At 42.3% G+C, this 19241-nt stretch overlaps 1 protein-coding gene across 1 annotated transcript in view; it reads right to left on the reverse strand.

Moving 5' to 3' along the window:
* The window catches only part of LOC139578438 (leucine-rich repeat-containing protein 7-like), a 202779-nt gene that overhangs the window by 155163 nt on the left and 28375 nt on the right, over nt 1–19241 (reverse strand). The window contains exon 2 of the mRNA XM_071406012.1: nt 1861–2177. The gene's annotated coding sequence lies outside the window, so the exon portion shown is untranslated. The remainder of the gene's footprint in view (nt 1–1860; nt 2178–19241) is intronic.

Raw genomic sequence — 19241 nt, forward strand, 5'->3', positions numbered from 1 at the left:
TGTTCTTAACACCTGGAGCATGAAGAAGCCTAATCCTCATACTGCCCAATGGCACCACTAACTCTCTTCTCATAATGACTCTTCTCTTTTACCAACCCAACAATGCAACAGGGAGATGTGTGTTTGGCATTTGGTCATAAAGAGTGGCATTTAAGACAAGCCTATTATATAAATGACATTGGAATTACAGACATTTAATGTTTTGACAGAATGAGTGAGTCAACATTCCAATCTGCCATGTTCAGAAAGGCCTTCCTCTCCTGTATCTGTCCACGGATCATAATCGCTGCACTATTGTATCCAGCTGTTGCCAAACTCTCCCTGGAAGTGGAGGCCAGAAGTTAAATGACTGTATTATTGGACCCATATCCTGGCTGTAGAACACATCAGTGAGTCCATAACATCATTCAGCCTTTCACTAGACCTCGATCATCACTTTAGTAGAGGACCCAGCTGCACTCAGATGACATCAGAAGAGCCTCCCAGGCCCAGTAAGTCTACAATATTTAGTATTTTAGTATTTTATTAGGATCCCCATTAGCTACAGCCAGAGCAGTAGCTACTCTTCCTGGGGTCCACACTAAACATAAAGCATGACATAATAAGGAACATGAATAGACAACTACATAAAATGACATAACACTGTACATAAGATGAATAGACAGGTACAGAACTGAATAGATGCAATTTACATAAATTACATTCCTACAGTACTGGGAAATGGGGCCAGTAAGTCTACAGTACCGGGAAATGGAGCCAGTAAGTCTACAGCACTGGGCAATGGGGCCAGTAAATCTACAGCACTGGGCAACGGGGCTAGTAAGTCTACAGCACTGGGCCAGTAAGTCTACAGCACTGGGCAACGGGGCCAGTAAGTCTACAGCACTGGGCAACTGGGCCAGTAAGTCTACAGCACTAGGAAATGGGGCCAGTAGGTCTACAGCACTGGGAAATGGGGCCAGTAAGTCTACAGCACTGGGAAATGGGGCCAGTAAGTCTACAGCACTGGGCAATGGGGCCAGTAAGTCTACAGCACTGGGCAACTGGGCCAGTAAGTCTACAGCATTGGGCAATGGGGCCAGTAAGTCTACAGCACTGGGCAACTGGGCCAGTAAGTCTACAGCACTGGGCAATGGGGCCAGTAAGTCTACAGCACTGGGCAACTGGGCCAGTAAGTCTACAGCACTGGGCAACGGGGCCAGTAAGTCTACAGCACTGGGCAACGGGGCCAGTAAGTCTACAGCATTGGGCAATGGGGCCAGTAAGTCTACAGCACTGGGCAACTGGGCCAGTAAGTCTACAGCACTGGGCAACTGGGCCAGTAAGTCTACAGCACTGGGCAACTGGGCCAGTAAGTCTACAGCACTGGGCAACTGGACCAGTAAGTCTACAGCACTGGGCAACTGGGCCAGTAAGTCTACAGCACTGGGCAACGGGGTCAGTAAGTCTACAGCACTGGGCAACGGGGCCAGTAAGTCTACAGCACTGGGCAACTGGGCCAGTAAGTCTACAGCACTGGGCAACTGGACCAGTAAGTCTACAGCACTGGGCAACTGGGCCAGTAAGTCTACAGCACTGGGCAACGGGGTCAGTAAGTCTACAGCACTGGGCAACGGGGCCAGTAAGTCTACAGCACTGGGCAACGGGGCCAGAAAGTCTACAGCACTGGGCAACGGGGCCAGTAAGTCTACCATACTGGGAGCTTACATCACTGCAAAATTAACCCCCAAAATAGTTTCTAAAAAAGATTAACATAAATTAGCCAACTCTGACTGAAGCTCTCAGAATGCATGGAAACAACTGAAGTACAGCATGAAATCATTGAACATAAGCATTTCAAAGGGCTATTTTATTACTTACCAGGGCAGACAGGGGACAGCCTTCGGTTTGTGTTGCCTATGTTGGAGTCGTTTTGGCCAGGGTTAGTAGAAGGCCCCTGGATATCACTGGTGGTGGATGGACACAGTTGCCCAGTGCACTGGCCTGCATTTGTTCATGTTGTCCTGCCAAATGTTTGCCTCCCTGTCAGTGTAAGTCCTGCAGGGCACTAGGCTCTGGAAAAGTCTCTCATTACATCATCCGTGTCATGTACAGTAGGTACTCCTGCCACTTTGTCTCCTGCTCTCAATCCCAATGTGATGATGAATGCTCGTTACTTATTAAGCGACAAATCATTCCTGAGAAAATGGAGAAAGGGAAAGAAAATAACATATTTAGTTCTGTTTCACAGGTTGCTCAAGCAGTTTACTGTCCTTTAGTTTGTTTTAATACAGAAGAAGACAATGTCAAAAACAAAAAATGAAACAAGAAATCCCCCATATCTAACAACATAATACACAATACATCAACATGTGTATTATTGTTATCTCTGAGCAGAGGGAATCCCAGAGGGCAATGCGCCACAAGAAAGATGGGTTGAGGGCATGGGGTACATCATATATCTTGCCATTCAAAATATCCTACAGTTGAAAGCCTCATAACCATTTTTTGTATTATTATTTAAGCTTTATTTAACTAGGCAAACTAGGCTTTATTTAACTAGGCAACTAGGCAAACTACAAGCCGGCCAAACCCTCCCTTAACCCGGACGATGCTGGGACAATTGTGCACTGCCCTATGGGACTCCCGATCACAGCCTGATCACAGCCCAGGATCGAACCAGGGTCTGTTATGACACCTCTAGCACTGAGATGCAGTGCCTTAGACCTCTGTGCCACTCAGAAAGTCCTGCTTTCATTAGTGAGAGAAACATTTTCCTCCTTTACTGAGGAGCAGCTGGACCCCGATGCCTGTGATGGCCACCCGATTCACGTCTTCAAGCAAAAATTATTTTGAATTTGAAAAGAATAATAATAATGCACAAGAAAAAGGCATTTAGCAATAATGTCCCCATTTAAAAGATCTTAGCCCACAGTTTAATGTTTCAAAACCACAGACAAATACTGCATTCAATGTTCTCATCAATATGCTTCAAATCACAACAACAACACAATGACGTCTCTGTAGAACAAAACAGACCTTACATCATCACCCCTCAAGCAGAGAATGCAGATAGATTAGGTTTATGTAAATTCTCTGAAAGTTATTTCTGTTCTGTGTCATGATTCCCTGTCATGGCAATCAAATCAACCCACTGTCCATATTGAGTCAATACTAAGAGCGAAGTATATCAATCTGTAGCCATGGCGAGCATGAGTCAAAAGAACGCAGGTTCATTTGACTGAGGCTATTTAAATTCTTAGTAGAACAACCTAGATACCAGTGATGTATACGTCCTCAAAACACAGCTAGATCTCAATTTATTGTCTTCAAAACTACAGTTTGTAATTGATGCCTACCTAAATAGTGCAATGTAAACTCATCTAGGTTTTATTATCATAGAAATCTGTTACATTTTGAAGCTGATTTTATATCATTCACACCCCTTCCATTGGAGTGGTAGTGAGTGTCTGTAATGTTAGCTGGATGGGCTGAGCCTCACTGAGGAGAAAATTAAATAACACATCCCTGCTCTTAAACCGTGGTGCCACAGAAGAACTAAACATACCCTCAGATTCAGAAGGAGAACGAGTGAGTCATAGGCATGAAATGGAATCGCGGGTATTAAACCCAAATCTGAGCTGGAGGAGAAAAGAGGATGCTGCTGTGAGCGGCAGCAGGCAGCATCAGGGTTGTGGTGGAGACATGGCTATTTTCAGAAGCTTTATCCTCAAGAATACCAAGCTCCACGTTACGGATGTCTGCCCTTCTGTTCACGTTTGTTTGGTTGCCATACCATGGATCTCAGAGGAGTGCCTCTCCCTGTATAGCCTACAAAGCAGTGGCATGATAATGACTACAGCGGCGATTAGGGCTTGGATAATCACTGCCTCATCAATATTAACTCCTGATCTTTGACTTACTCTGTAAATATATAGCAGATTCTAGACTACAGGAGGGTCCACGAGCAGACTTTCTGCCCTCCTCAAAGATATGTTACATAGCCCTTTCCTGCAGTCAAATGACCTAGTGGCCTCGTGTGGAATGTCATAAATATTTTTCATAATTAATCAACATTATTTGAAAAACCCGCCGCAAATCCGGTGTTTCTATGTCAAACGGTTTTCTTATATTTCAGTCTTCTGTGATGTATATAAAGTATATTATTAGGAGGCAAACTCAAAATTGAATACCTTTCAACTCTATATCTGTTGACAGATGTCTTCTTTTTTAAGCCCATAATCATGTGTGTGAGGTGTATACTTCTGTTTCAAAGTGGGTTGTTTAAGACTGCCAAGAAACACTCTGTGTGACCCTGATTTAGCCCACGGCAGTAAAGGTTAAGAAGATCTCATTATGCGCACAATGAAAATGAATGAATGTTTCATGATTATATTTGAGTGGTTTTTGAATATGACATTGACTAGTACAGTATTAATTTTGCTTTCTGAGTTTAGATATTAAACCTAAAGTACTTACTGTAGTCATGTTTACTTAACTTATTCATTCTTTCATTTAATTATTTTATATTTTCCCTTGATTTGATTTGGGTTTGATTTCAATCCCCATTAGGTGGCACCATGATGACAGCTAGTCTTCCTGGGGTACGACCAGTGGTGTAAAGTACTTAAGTAAAAATACTTTAAAGTACATCTGAAGAAGTTTTTGGTTTTTGTTTGTACTTTACTATTTATATTTTTGACAACTTTTACTTTACTACATTCCTAAAGAAAATATTATACTTTTTACTCCAAACATTGTCCCTGACAACCCAAAGTATTTGTTACATTTTGAATGCTTAGCAGGACAGGAAAATTGTGAAATTCACGCACTTATCAAGAAAACCAAGCTTATGGTCATTCCTTAAAACAGAAATGTTGCTGCATGCTTTCTCAGAGGTAAATGCCAATAAGTGAAAACACAAATGCAATTTTACTTAAACTATGTTGCAGAAATCAATTGTCTTTCTCAACGCATTTAATTATGCTGTAATATAATGTTTTAGTGAGTATCAGCCGAGATGTGTTTAGTGTGGTTTTGTAAAGTGGGCTTCCGAAGTTGGCAAGTGTAAAAGAGCACAGAGGGAATTGTTTACTATACTGGAGGACAGCAGTCTGGGGTAAAGATATACTTAGCCTGACAGCATGTCATCTTAACCCATGTAGTCATGGTTTCTCCCTCTTTCACTGCATCAAAGACATGGTAAAGCGCCATACAATGACTATGTAAAACTCACTGGGCAATACCCCAGTGTATTAACAGCACATTCACGCTTGTAATTCTCCCACGCACCCGCACAGCAGGAAAAGTGATGAGTAATCTCATCTGCAGCTATGCTCCAACACTGTGCACATAAAGATAAGCCCTCACACCAACAACTTGCGGTGATGAGTAATATGTCACCTCCCACCACCACCCACAACACCACCGCCTGTCCAGGTAAACAATGACTGACCCCTTCAGATCCCCATTCCTCCCAGCCTCGTGACTCCCAGGCCATGGCAGCTTTAGTGTAGGTAGTGGTGTTAGTGGATTCCCATGTAAGACGGGGGCGACCTGATGAAATAAGGCTGCGGTTTATGGAGCCACGCACAGACTCAAAGTGGTTCAATCACAGCTTCTGTGCCATGCGGGTGAATCAATGGAGAGAAAGAGTCTCACACTTCGTTCCCCCAGTGAGCAGCATTTAAACGTGCCCTGATGGGCCTGATTTAGTTTAGGGTTATATAGGCAGTAGCTGGGGGAGACACAGAAAGCCTCATCTCAAAATGGTGATGTATTGTATAGCTCAGATGGTATGATACAGAACATAAAAGGACGATCTGCAGCATATTCCTCCGAGCTTTTGTGACAATTAGAGCAGAGCAGCCATCTTAAATTTGGATGTTTATTTTTAGATTAAAGCCAAATGTTGCTAAATGTTTTCCGTTTGAGTGAGTCAAAACCACAAACATGGTCATTGAGCAATATATAACCCACTATAGATGGTTAAAATGGCTTACATAAGTTAGTTAGTGAGCATCTGCATCTGTGTCTCTCCCACATACTGTAACACGTGACTCAGTAGTCAAGTGGTGTCAGTCACGATGGCAAACAGATTCACTTAAAGTAGTACTCTAGCTCCAGCCACTCAACTCAATCATGTTAGAATCCTGACCTTAAGACAAACATCAGACCCAAGAGGCAGGATGCATGGCCAATGAGCCAAAATCAGAAACATATCTCCTTTCTCTGACCTGTTGAGCACAAATCATTCCTTGCAACATGCCATTTTCCACAAAATGAGGTTGAAAAAAACTCAAATTTAATATACAGTTGAAGTCGGAAGTTTACATACACCTTAGCCAAATACATTTAAATTCAGTTTTTCACAATTCCTGACATTTAATCCTAGCAAGAATTCCCTGTCTTAGGTTAGTTAGGATCACCACTTCATTTTAAGAATGTGAAATGTCAGAATAATAGTAGAACGAATGATTTATTTCAGCTTTTATTTCTTTCATCACATTCCCAGTGGGTCAGAAGTTTACATACACTCAATTAGTATTTGGTAGCATTGCCTTTAAATTGTTTAACTTGGGTCAAACGTTTCAGGTAGCCTTCCACAAGCTTCGCACAAAGTTGGGTGAATTTTGACCAATTCCCCCTAACAAAGCTGATGTAACTGAGTCAGGTTTGTAGGCCTCCTTGCTTTTTCCTTGCTTTTTCAGTTTTGCCCACAAATTTTCTATGGGATTGAGGTCAGGGCTTTGTGATGGCCACTCCAATACCTTGACTTTGTTGTCCTTAAGCCATTGGTGTCCTTAAGCCAAGTATGCTTGGGGTCAACGTCCATTTGGAAGACCCATTTGCGACCAAGCTTTAACTTCCTGACTGATGTCTTGAGATGTTGCTTCAATATATCCACATAATTTTCCTCTCTCATGATGCCATCTATTTTGTGAAGTGCGCCAGTACCTCCTGCAGCAAAGCACCCCCACATCATGATACTTCCACCCCCGTGCTTCACGGTTGGGATGGTGTTCTTCGGCTTGAAAGCCTCCCCCTTTTTCCTCCAAACATAACGATGGTCATTACGGCCAAACAGTTCTATTTTTGTTTCATCAGACCAGAGCACATTGCTCCAAAAAGTACGATCTTTGTCCCCATGTGCAATTGCAAACCGTAGTCTGGCTTTTTTATGGCGGTTTTGGAGCAGTGGCTTCTTCCTTGCTGAGCGGCCTTTCAGGTTATGTCGATATAGGACTCGTTTTACTGTGGCTATAGATACTTTTGTACCCGTTTCCACCAGCATCTTCACAAAGTCCTTTGCTGTTGTTCTGGGATTGATTTGCACTTTTCGCACCAAAGTACGTTTATCTCTAGGCGATTGAACGCGTCTCCTTCCTGAATGGTATGAAGGCTGCATGGTCCCATGGTGTTTATACTTGCGTACTATTGTTTGTACAGATGAAAGTGGTACCTTCAGGCATTTGGAATTTGCTCCCAAGGGTGAATCAGACTTGTGGGGGTCTACAATTTTTTTCTGAGGTCTTGGCTGATTTCTTTTGACTTTCCCATGATGTCAAGCAAAGAGGCACTGAGTTTGAAGGTAGGCCTTGAAATAGATCCACAGATACACCTCCAATTGACTCAAATGATGTCAATTAGCCCATCAGAAGCTTCTAAAGCATGACTTCATTTTCTGGAATTTTCCAAGCTGTTTAAAGGCACAGTCAACTTAGTGTATGTAAACTTTTGACCAACTGGAATTGTGATACAGTGAATTATAAGTGAAATAATCTGTCTGTAAACAATTGTTGGAAAAATTACTTGTGTCATGCACAAAGTAGATGTCCTAACCGACATACCAAAACTATAGTTTGTTAACAAGAAATGTGTGGAGTGGTTGAAAAACGAGTTTTAATGACTCCAACCTAAGTGTATGCAAACTTCCGACTTCAACTGTATATGTTCTTTGTGGTTATATGTTCTATAGGTATTCATAGAGTTCAAATGCAGGGAAGCTTTATTGTGTTTAATGCGTATGTGGAGTACTACTGCTCCTCCATTGATTCTAACGAATGTACCAACACATAGGCCTACACTCTCCAATCGTAATGCAAGTGCGCTACTCTGTCCTTGGAGAGAATTTAATGCTCAGCATTTTGATATTAAATTATAGGTTGAAATTGATATAAAAGCAGATAACAGGATTTACATATTGCATTCTATGCTGAAAGAATATTCACGTCTAAACAGTTTATCTATTTTCTGACTCACCTGTTGTTGGAATCTTCCAGGATCAAGGTGGAGCTACAGTGCACACTCCGTGGCCAGTTTATTAGGTACACCACCCCGTTCACGAAAATGGTTCGCTCCTACAGACAGTGAGTTGCTTGGCCGCGGCTTGCTATATAAAGCAGACAGACGGGCATCGACGCATTCAGCTGCTGATCAATTGAACGTTAGAATGGCCAAAATTAGTGTCGGAAGCGACTTTGAGCGTGCTATGATCGTCATTGTCAGTCGCACTGGTTCCAGTATCTCAGAAACGGTTTGACTCCACAGGTCTTTACACAGTGTCTAGGGTTTACGAGAATGGTGCGACAAAAAAAATAAAAACAAGTCAGCTGCAGTCTTGTGGGCGAATACAGCTTGTTGATGAGAGGTCGAAGGAGAATGGCAAGAATCATGCAAGCTAACAGGCAGGCCACAAACAGGCAAATAGTAGTGCAGTACAACTGTGGTGTGCAGAACAGCATCTCGGAATGCACAACTTGTCGGTCCTTGTCATGGATGGGCTATTTCAGCAGAAAACCACACCGGGTTCCACTCCTATCAGCTAAAAACAAGAAGAAGCAGCTCCAGTGGGCACCCGATCACCAACACTGGACAATTGAGGAGTGCAAAAACATCACCTTGTCCGACGAATCCTGGTTCCTGTTGCATCATGCTGATGGCAGAGTCAGGATTTAGCGTAAGCAGCATGAGGCCATGGCCCCATCCTGCATGGTGTTAATGGTACAGGTGAGTGGTGGTGGTGTAATGGTGTGGGGAATGTTTTCCTGGCACACGTTAGGTCTCTTGACACTAATTGAGCAACGTTTGAACGCCACAGTGTATCTGGACATTGTTGCTGACCAGGTGCATCCCTTCATGTCTACAGTGGGGTCCGACCCGAAACTAGATGGGTGTACCTAATAAACTGGCCACTGAGTGTATAACCAGCTCTCTGGCATTTTAGTAAAAGAAAGGGCAGTGTGGCTGAGGCCAACCTACAGGCCACAGCTAAAAGCTATTGTTATATTCACCTTCTGGCGAGGATGCCTATCTGGGCATAGTGTTCTGCAGGTCTTGGCAGTGTTTCTAGTCTTGATTTAAGCAACTGTTAATCTTAGCTTTGCTTTCGATGCTATTGCAACTTTATTTGAATTAAAGTTCCTGCAAACCTTTTCCCGCTATTGCTCACTGGAGCTCCGAAAAACAACCTAAACTTGGATTCCTGTTGTCACAACCCTCCTTCCACTCCACCAACACCATCTAGTCAACAGTGCTATTCTAGACTGAGGCCCTCGGTCTCTTTCTTACAATGCCATTCAACAATGTCATTCCTGCAGCCCATTGAGATGAACACATGTAAGTCCTGCTGCTCTTTCACTTAAAGACCATCTCACAGACATCAACCTCCCGTCCTCAGTCCAGACAGGCACAAATATTAGAGAGATTAATGAATAAACTGAGGGAGGGGAAAGTGGAACAGAAATCCCTTAGGTCTCCCTAAGTTCTAGACCTCAGCTGGATCTGGTAATGAATGGTGTGGCTGTTGAACAAGTTGAGGAGACTAAATGACTTGCCGTTACCTTAGATTCTAAACTGTCATGGTGAAGACATATAGATTCAATGGTTGTAAAGATTTTAAGAGGTCTGTCCGTAATAAATAGATGCTCTGCTTTTTTGACACCACACTCCAAAAAGCAAGTTCTGCAGGCTCTAGTTTTGTCTAATCTTGATTATTGTCCAGTCGTGTGGTCCAGTGCTGCAAGGAAATACCTAGTTAAGCTGCAGCTGGCCCAGAACAGAGTGGCACGTCTTGCTCTTCATTGTAATCAGAGGGCTGATATAAATACTATGCATGCCAGTCTCTCTTGGCTAAGAGTTGAGGAGAGACTGACTGCATCACTTCTTCTTTTTATAGAAACATTAATGTGTTGAAAATCCCAAATTGTTTGCATAGTCAACTTACACACCCCACCAGACATGCCACCAGAGGTCTTTTCACAGTCCCCAAATCCAGAACAAATTCAAGAAAGCGTACAGTATTATATAGAGACTTTATTGCATGGAACTCCATTCCATCTTATATTGCTCAAATAAACAGCAAACCTGATTAAAAAAAAACAGATAAAGCAACACCTCACAGCACAACGCCTCTCCCCTATTTGACCTATTTTTTTATGTACTTCTGTCCTTGAGCTGTTCTTCTCTATTGATGTTCTGTACTATGTCATGTTTCATGTTTTGTGTTTTGTGTTTTGTGTGGACCCCAGGAAGAGTAGATGCTGCTTTTGCAACAGCTAATGGGGATCCTAATAAAATACCAAACAGCAAATACCATTTCTGGGACGCATATTAACATAGCTCACATGGATGAGAAGGAGAGCGAGGCAGAGCACAATCCATACATCCTATACATACAGCCTATGTTTGTCACAGTCAGGATCCGGGTGGAGGGAAGAAAGGGGAGGGATGAAAAGTGTTACCATGTGATATTCAAAATACGCTGTGATTTTCACTAAGTGCACCATAAATCATTCATAAATATATTCCCTCACCTGCCTGTATTATCTATGTGTCTTTAATCTGCTTTCTGAGGTAAAGTGCACTGGCAGTGAACTCAGACAACATTGTTCTCATGATACCTTTTCAATGCATATCAATGATATTCAGAATTCAGCATTTCTTCCGTCACTGCATTCTACATTGTAGAGGAAATGCTACCTTCTGTCAGTGTAAGAAACCTTTCCTAATAACTGTAACTTCTTACATCATCTGTGCTCATTTGGCCCAAAGACCTAGAGCTCTTTTCTAATACAGTGAATTAGTTAACTATTTTTGAGTTCATTATGTCTCTCTATCACTGACGTAAAATGAGAGGGGTCTTCTTCCTCAGAGAACAACATACGTTGTACTCCTATTCACATTCCTGAATAAAACAAATTGCAGGCAAGGAAACATTTGGATAAGTAATATTGGGTTAACAGAGCTTACATTTTACAATATCAAATCACAAGATGGATTAAATTCGATTTTTTATTGTTTATTTTTTCCACCTTTATTTAACCAGGTAGGCTAGTTGAGAACAAGTTCTCATTTACAACTGCGACCTGGCCAAGATAAAGCAAAGCGACACAAACAACAACAGAGTTACATATGGAATAAACAAACATACAGTCAATAACACAATAGAAAAAAAAGTCTATATACAGCGTGTGCAAATGAGGTAAGATAAAGGAGGTAAGGCACTAAATAGGCCATAGTTGCGAAATAATTATAATTTAGCAATTAAACACTGGAGTGATAGATGTGCAGAAGATGAATGTGCAAGTAGAGATACTGGGGTGCAAAGGAGCAAAAAAAAAAAATAACAGTATGGGGATGAGGTAGTTGGATGGGGTATTTACAGATGGGCTGTGTACAGGTGCAATGATCTGTGACCTGCTCTGACAGCTGGTGCTTAAATTTAGTGAGGGAGATATGAGTCTCCAGCTTCAGTGATTTTTGCAATTCGTTCCAGTCATTGGCAGCAGAGAACTGTAAGGAAAGGCAGCCAAAGGAGGAATTGGCTTTGGGGGTGACCAGTGAAATATACCTTCTGGAGCGTGTGCTATGGGTGGGTGCTGCTATGGTGACCAGTGAGCTGAGATAAGGCGGTGCTTTACCTAGCAAAGTCTTATAGATGACCTGGAGCCAGTGGGTTTGGCGACGAAAATGAAGCGAGGGCCAGCCAACGAGAGCATACAGATCGCAGTGGTGGGTAGTATATGGGGCTTTGGTGACAAAATGGCACTGTGATAGACTGCATCTAATTTGCTGAGTAGAGTGTTGGAGGCTTTTTTGTAAATGACATCGCCGAAGTCAAGGATCGGTAGGATAGTCAGTTTTACGAGTGTATGTTTATTAGCGTGAGTGAAGGATGCTTTGTTGCGAAATAGGAAGCCGATTCTAGATTTAATTTTGGATTGGAGATGCTTAATGTGAGTCTGGAAGGAGAGTTTACAGTCTAACCAGACACCTAGGTATTTGTAGATGTCCACATATTCTAGGTCAGAACCTTCCAGAGTAGTGATGCTGGACGGGTGAGCTGGTGCTGGCAGCGATCGGTTGAAGAGCATGCATTTAGTGTTAGTAGCATTTAAGAGCAGTTGGAGGCCACGGAAGGAGAGTTGTATGGCATTGAAGCTTGTCTGGAGGTTCGTTAACACAGTGCCCAAAGAAGGGCCAGAAGTATACAGAATGCTGTCGTCTGCGTAGAGGTGGATCAGAGAATCACCAGCAGCAAGAGCGACATCATTGATGTATTCAGAGAAAAGAGTCATCCTGAGAATTGAACCCTGTGGCACCCCCATAGAGACTGCCAGAGGTCTGGACAACAGGCCCTCCGATTTGACACACTGAACTCTGTCTGAGAAGTAGTTGGTGAACCAGGCGAGGCAGTCATTTGAGAAACCAAGGCTGTTGAGTCTGCCGATAAGAATGTGGTGATTGACAGAGTCAAAGGCCTTGGCCAGGTTGATGAATACAGCTGCACAGTATTGTCTCTTATTGATGGAGGTTATGATATCGTTAAGGACCTTGAGCGTGGCTGAGGTGCACCCATGGCCAGCTCTGAAACCAGATTGCATAACAGAGAAGTTACGGTGGGATTTGAAATGGTCGATGATCTGTTTGTTAACTTGGCTTTCGAAGACCTTAGAAAGGCAGGGTAGGATAGATATAGGTCTGTAGCAGTTTGGGTCTAGAGTGTGTCCCCCTTTGAAGAGGGGGATGACCGCAGCAGCTTGCCAATCTTTGGGGATCTCAGACGATACGAAAGAGAGGTTGAACAGGCTAGTAATAGGGGTTGCAACAATTTCGGCTGATAATTTTAGAAAGAGAGGGTCCAGATTGTCTAGCCCTGCTGATTTGTGGGGGTCCAGATTTTGCAGCTCCTTCAGAACATCAGCTATCTGGATTTGGGTGAAGGAGAAATGGAGGAGACTTGGGCAAGTTGCTGTGGGGGGTGCAGGGCTGTTGACCAGGGTAGGGGTGGCCAGGTGGAAAGCATGGCCAGCCTTAGAAAATGCTTATTGAAATTCTCAATTATCGTGCAGTGGGCAGCTGGGAGGAGGTGCTCTTATTCTCCATGGACTTTACAGTGTCCCAGAACTTTTTGGAGTTTGTGCTACAGGATGCAAATTTGTTTGAAAAACCTAGCCTTTGCTTTCCTAACAGCCTGTGTATATTGGTTCCTAACTTCCCTGAAAAGTTGCATATCGCGGGGGCTATTCGATGCTAATGCAGTACACCACAGGATGTTTTTGTGCTGGTCAAGGGCAGTCAGGTCTGGAGTGTTCCACGGGCTATATCTGTTCCTGGTTCTACATTTTTTGAATGTGGCATGCTTATTTAAGATTGTGAGGAAAGCACTTTTATATGTTTAATCTATTCTATGCAGTCATAACGTTAAACTGAAGTATTGACAGGATGTAAACATGCTTTAATTTCGAGAATCTACCTGTAAAATGAAACAATGTGGAATAAATGGAAGCTATATTAAATAGATGTCTTCTTCTGTAGAAGCCCAGGGGGTGTCCTGGCATCCCAGAATGCCTCACACTGGCCTACTTTTGTATTTCTGTTCCTGCATTTTGTCACCGCAACACAGTGAAAAATGAAGACCACTCAATACACCAGTGAGTATAGCCTATCCATAAGTCCAAGAATGTGACGAATATGGTCAGCACTATACTCAGAAATAAAGAAAAACAAAAATGCATCAAGGTCTGATACCATATCTACAAACAATAGACGAGGAGCTACAGGAACATTGTGAACAAAGTCAATTCCACTTTTCTTCGGAGTTATAATGAGTTGTCCTTGATGTTTTGTTTTGTTCGCCCCCCCACCCCTCCGAATGACAATTTGTCATGTGATCTGGTTTCAGGAGCAGCATCCCATCAAACCAGAGAGCCTCAATTGCTTTTATTGCCAGTGTGTTTCACTTTTATTGAGACCATTAATCTCGCATCACAGCATGTGAATGGCTTTATAATACTGAATCAGTGTGCTGAACACACATTTGCATTAGGGCCTGAGAGGAGAGGAGACAGACGAGACACATTGTCTCATCTACGTCTTATTGCAGAGCGGGGGCTCAGGATATTTCTTGCTTTGTCAAACGAGAGGCTCTAAATGCTGACTCACTGACCCTACCCTTGTAAAAGTTTATCTTCTTACAGTAACAGGATCGTAGAACTGTCGTCTTCCATTATCATGCTAGGGAGAGGAGATGCTATTGAAATATGACCCCTGTCTGACTCTCCCAAACAGGATCCAACTCAACCATCCTCTGCTGGTTCTTGTTAAGGCAGTCCTGATGCATAACCTCCTGTAAAACCATTGCATTATCCATTATATTTCTTTTCATCTTAATTATCTCCACAACTCACAGCAGGCTATTACTCTCTAATCCAGATCCAGTGTCTTTAGTGCTTTACTTCCTTTCCCATTGAAATACACAGCCTTTTCAGGATGTCTTGTTTGTAGTGAACAAAGCATAAAACTTGATTTGCTTCGGAGGGTGAGGTTGAGGGTTATATGGTCTTAGTTAATGAGGTCAGTGCCCATTGATATACAGTAACTATGCCTGTGTTCATAAAAACCTAGGCTCCAACTCACCCAGGGTTTGGAGGGCTAAAGAGAGAATGGACTAGTATGAGCTCATAGCAGTGAGATGGGACACATGAAGTCTGAGGGTTGAAGTGCCTGGGTCTCTCTCTCTCAGCTGTTGTGGTGGTGAGATGGTGTGATGGTGAAATGAACGGAGAGAATGTTTTATTTCTGACTTCACACTAAGAGTACTGCGCAGTACTGCACTGCCTGAGTGGGCTGACAACCAGTCATGCAACACAGAGTTGCCATGGAAACTGCAGGAAAGACGAGGGGAAAAGTGTAAGACAGTGGATGAGGAGAAATTCTGTCTTTTTCACCTAGAATGTTGACTGTGCAACGTATATCTGGCCTCAGTGTAGCATGGGGTGAATTTCTGTAAAAAAACGTCTTTCGCCCATTCTTGAACTAGTGTGTGTTACATAGGCAAGGTTTTGAACAGTTGGTTTGTTCCACATCTGCTTTTTTTAACCCAACAAAACAAACATGGCCATGACACACATCAACACCATCATCCAAGACACCCTAGACCCACTCCAATATGCATACCACCCCAACAGATGACCCTATCTCAATTGTACACACTGCCCTCTCCCCTGGACAAGAGAGAAAATAACTATGTGAGAATGCTTTTCATAGACTACAGCTCAGTGTTCAATACCATAGTCCCCTCCAGGAACATCACCAAGCTAGGGACCCTGGGACTGAACCCCTCCCTCTGAAACTGGATCCTGGACTTCATGACAGGCCGGCCCAAGGTGGTGTTGGTAGGCAACAACACGCTGACCCTCAACACGGGGGCCCCTCATGGGTGTGTGCTTAGTCCCCTAATGTACTCTCTGTTCACCCACAACTGCGTGGCCACGCACGGCCAACACCATCATCAAGTTTGCTGACGACACGACAGTCGTCAATCCATTACATGATTGACCAGGTGAATCCAGGTGAAAGCTATGATCCTTTATTGATGTCACTTGTTAAATCCACTTCAATCAGTATAGATGAAGGGGAAGAGACATGTTAAAGAAGGATTTTTAAGCCTTGAGACAAATGACACATGGATTGTGTATGTGTGCCATTCAGAGAATGAATGGAAAGACAAAAAATGTAAGTGCCTTTGAACAGAGTATGGTTGTAGGTGCCAGGCGCACCGGTTTGTGTCAAGAGCTCCATGGCTTTTCACGCTCTACAGATTCATGTGTGTGTCAAGAATGGTCCACCACCCAAAGGACATCCAGCCAACTTGACACAACTGTGGGAAGCATTAGAGTCAACATGAGCCAGCATCCCTGTGGGAAGCTTTAGCGGTGGGGGGAGGGAAACTCAATATCAGGATGGTGTTCCTAATGTTTGGTATACTCAGTGTATACACACCATATACAGTACACACTCACTCACACACACTACATTGACACTCCCACACCAAACCCACACACATAAACTACATACGCACACACACAAAATACACACGCATACCGACACAACACACACACATGCATACACATTAGACACACACGCTTTTACACTCATCATTTGCTGCTGCTACTCTGTTCTTTATTTTACTCTTATAATTATCTATCCTGATGCCTAGTCACTATACCCTGCCTTCATGTACATATCTACTTCAAATACCTCGTACCTCTGCACATTGATCTGGTACTGGTACTCCCTGTATATAGCTTCACATTGATCTGGTACAGTTACTCCCTGTATATAGCTCCACATTGATATGTTACAGGTACTCCCTGTATATAGCTCCACATTGATATGTTACAGGTACTCCCTGTATATAGCTCCACATTGATCTGGTACTGGTACTCCCTGTATATAGCTCCACATTGATCTGGTACTGGTACTCCCTGTATATAGCTCCACATTGATCTGGTACAGTTACTCCCTGTATATAGCTCCACATTGATCTGGTACAGTTACTCCCTGTATATAGCTCCACATTGATCTGGTACTGGTACTCCCTGTATATAGCTCCACATTGATCTGGTACTGGTACTCCCTGTATATAGCTCCACATTGATCTGGTACAGTTACTCCCTGTATATAGCTCCACATTGATCTGGCACAGTTACTCCCTGTATATAGCTCCATTCTTGTGTATTTTATTTCTCTAGTGTTACTATTGTTATTTTTTTTTAACTCTGCATCGTTGGGAATGGCTTGTAAGCAAGCATTTCACGGTCAAGTCTACACCTGTTGTATTTGGCATATGTGACAAATACAATTCGGTTTGAAGTATCTAAAAAGGTTTTCAAAAGAAATTTAGCCTATTCATGAAATATTTCACAGTTGCAACATGGAATGTTCAGGCCAGTGATGTGATTTTAGTTAGTTAGTTATTACATAGCCTCAACCCAATACACCAAATATTGATGTTTTAAGAGCAAAATTAGCACATTCTTGCTCCAACCGTTCCAAAGCTGCACCAGTGCTCCACCTGCTGAACAGAGAAGAGCAACAGACAGGGACCTCAGACTGGGACTTAATAGCATTATGTAGCATATACAGTATCTTCCGTATTTGATCTGCCATCCATACCAGTAGGTCACAACAGTGGAAGGAATAAGGAGGGATAGAGTTTTCATTGGTAATGTATCAAATTAAGCACTAAATCTTCAAGAAGAGACACCAAGAGCATCTCTTTGTAGTCCACAAAGTCCTTCCTCATGACTCATTAATCCATACGGCACATTGGATACATTTGTTTGATCAGTGTAACACAGACGCTGGGAGTCAGGAAGCAAGTACAGGGGGTGAATTTAATAATACAAAAAAACATGGAACAACACAAAACAAGAGTAGCGTCTAGACATGAGAAACATAACTAATACTGCCTGGGGACAGAACCAAAGGGAGTGACAGATACAGGGGAGGTAATCATAGAAGTGATGGAGTCCAGGTGAGTCTCATGAGGCGCAGGTTCGCGTAACGATGGTGACAGTTGTGTGTAATAATAAGTAAACTGGCGACAACGAGCGCCAGAGAGGTGGAGCAGTAGTAGAGTTTTGACAATCAGAGCAGGTTGGCCTCTACTTCAATTAAAAACTCTGCTGATTTATGTCCAACTGCTCCAAAGGATTAGCCAGGGCCCATGCAGAAATGTACAGTCAGGCAGAGTTAAAGAAAAAAAATGATTTTTATGTATGTAACTTGGCTGACTAAACTTCTAAATGTCAACTGAAACATTCTTAGTTCCTATTACAGGATTTGAAAGTACTGTAACTGTTGGATGTTGTTTTTAGATCCAAAACTCTGCTAGATGATGCAGAAAGCGATTGATAAAGTTATTTAATTGGATATTTCTAGTAAATAGATCACATATTGTGAAACATTCCATGTAGGTTTAACAAGCAAAGCATTGCCATATTTTCCCTACAAGCCTTCCGATGCAGTTTGAGATGTGGATGTTCTTTTCTTTTGGCCAGTATCAAAGACTGGAGCTGTCTCCATTCGGTTTCGCCCTACAGTTGAAATAAATGACGATATTGAGGAATAAAATATTAAAGTAATCGCTCATTTCAATTCAGGAGTGTTAAAGTAAAAACCCCATAAGAAAGCAGTATATTCTTTTCTGAATGATATTGAAGAATGAATCTAAAAAGTAATATTGATCATCAGGGAGTAAACAATAGCTCTCCAGTGATTTAATACAGAATAAAATATAAAGTGTTATTTAACATGAATGCCAATATAAAGGCGATTTCAGGTACGTTACAGAATAGTGTAAATGTTGATGAATATGGGAAAAGAGTACCTTATAATTTATGAGTAGACTTGCTCAAGCTTATGGTCAAAGTTTTAACACATTAATATGGTTCGCATCTAATGCAAAAAAACTGATAATCTGAGTTAAATGAAATACGTTCTTCTATGTATTTCTCTAGCCAGATTGATTGTGTGCAAATTATATCCTCTGCCACCAAGCAAGGAAAGCTGCAACTAGCTAGCATAATATAACAATGTTCTACAACAGAGATCTTCTGGTAACCTTAATCATAGCACGCCAGAGTGATTTTCTACAACAAAGACTTCAAGACTATTCTCACACACGCTCCTGTGAGAAAATTGCCAGTGTTGAACTCTTCCGAATAATTCTCACAGCATTTGTGAAAGTTAAGTAAAACACTTGCTTCAATTAAGGAATACTTGCGAGGAGTTCATAGAGTAGGCCTACAAATAGCTATACATTCATTGCCAAGGGCTGTGACTTTCATTACATGTAAGTTTTTTTTATTGTTTTTTTATTTAACTAGTCAAGAACAGTTAAGAACAAATTCTTATTTACAATGACGGTCTACCCCAGACGACACTGGGCCAATTGCCACCCTATGGGACTCCCA

Source organism: Salvelinus alpinus, chromosome 6 (genome assembly GCF_045679555.1).
Source record: "Salvelinus alpinus chromosome 6, SLU_Salpinus.1, whole genome shotgun sequence".
NCBI classification, from domain to species: domain Eukaryota; kingdom Metazoa; phylum Chordata; class Actinopteri; order Salmoniformes; family Salmonidae; genus Salvelinus; species Salvelinus alpinus.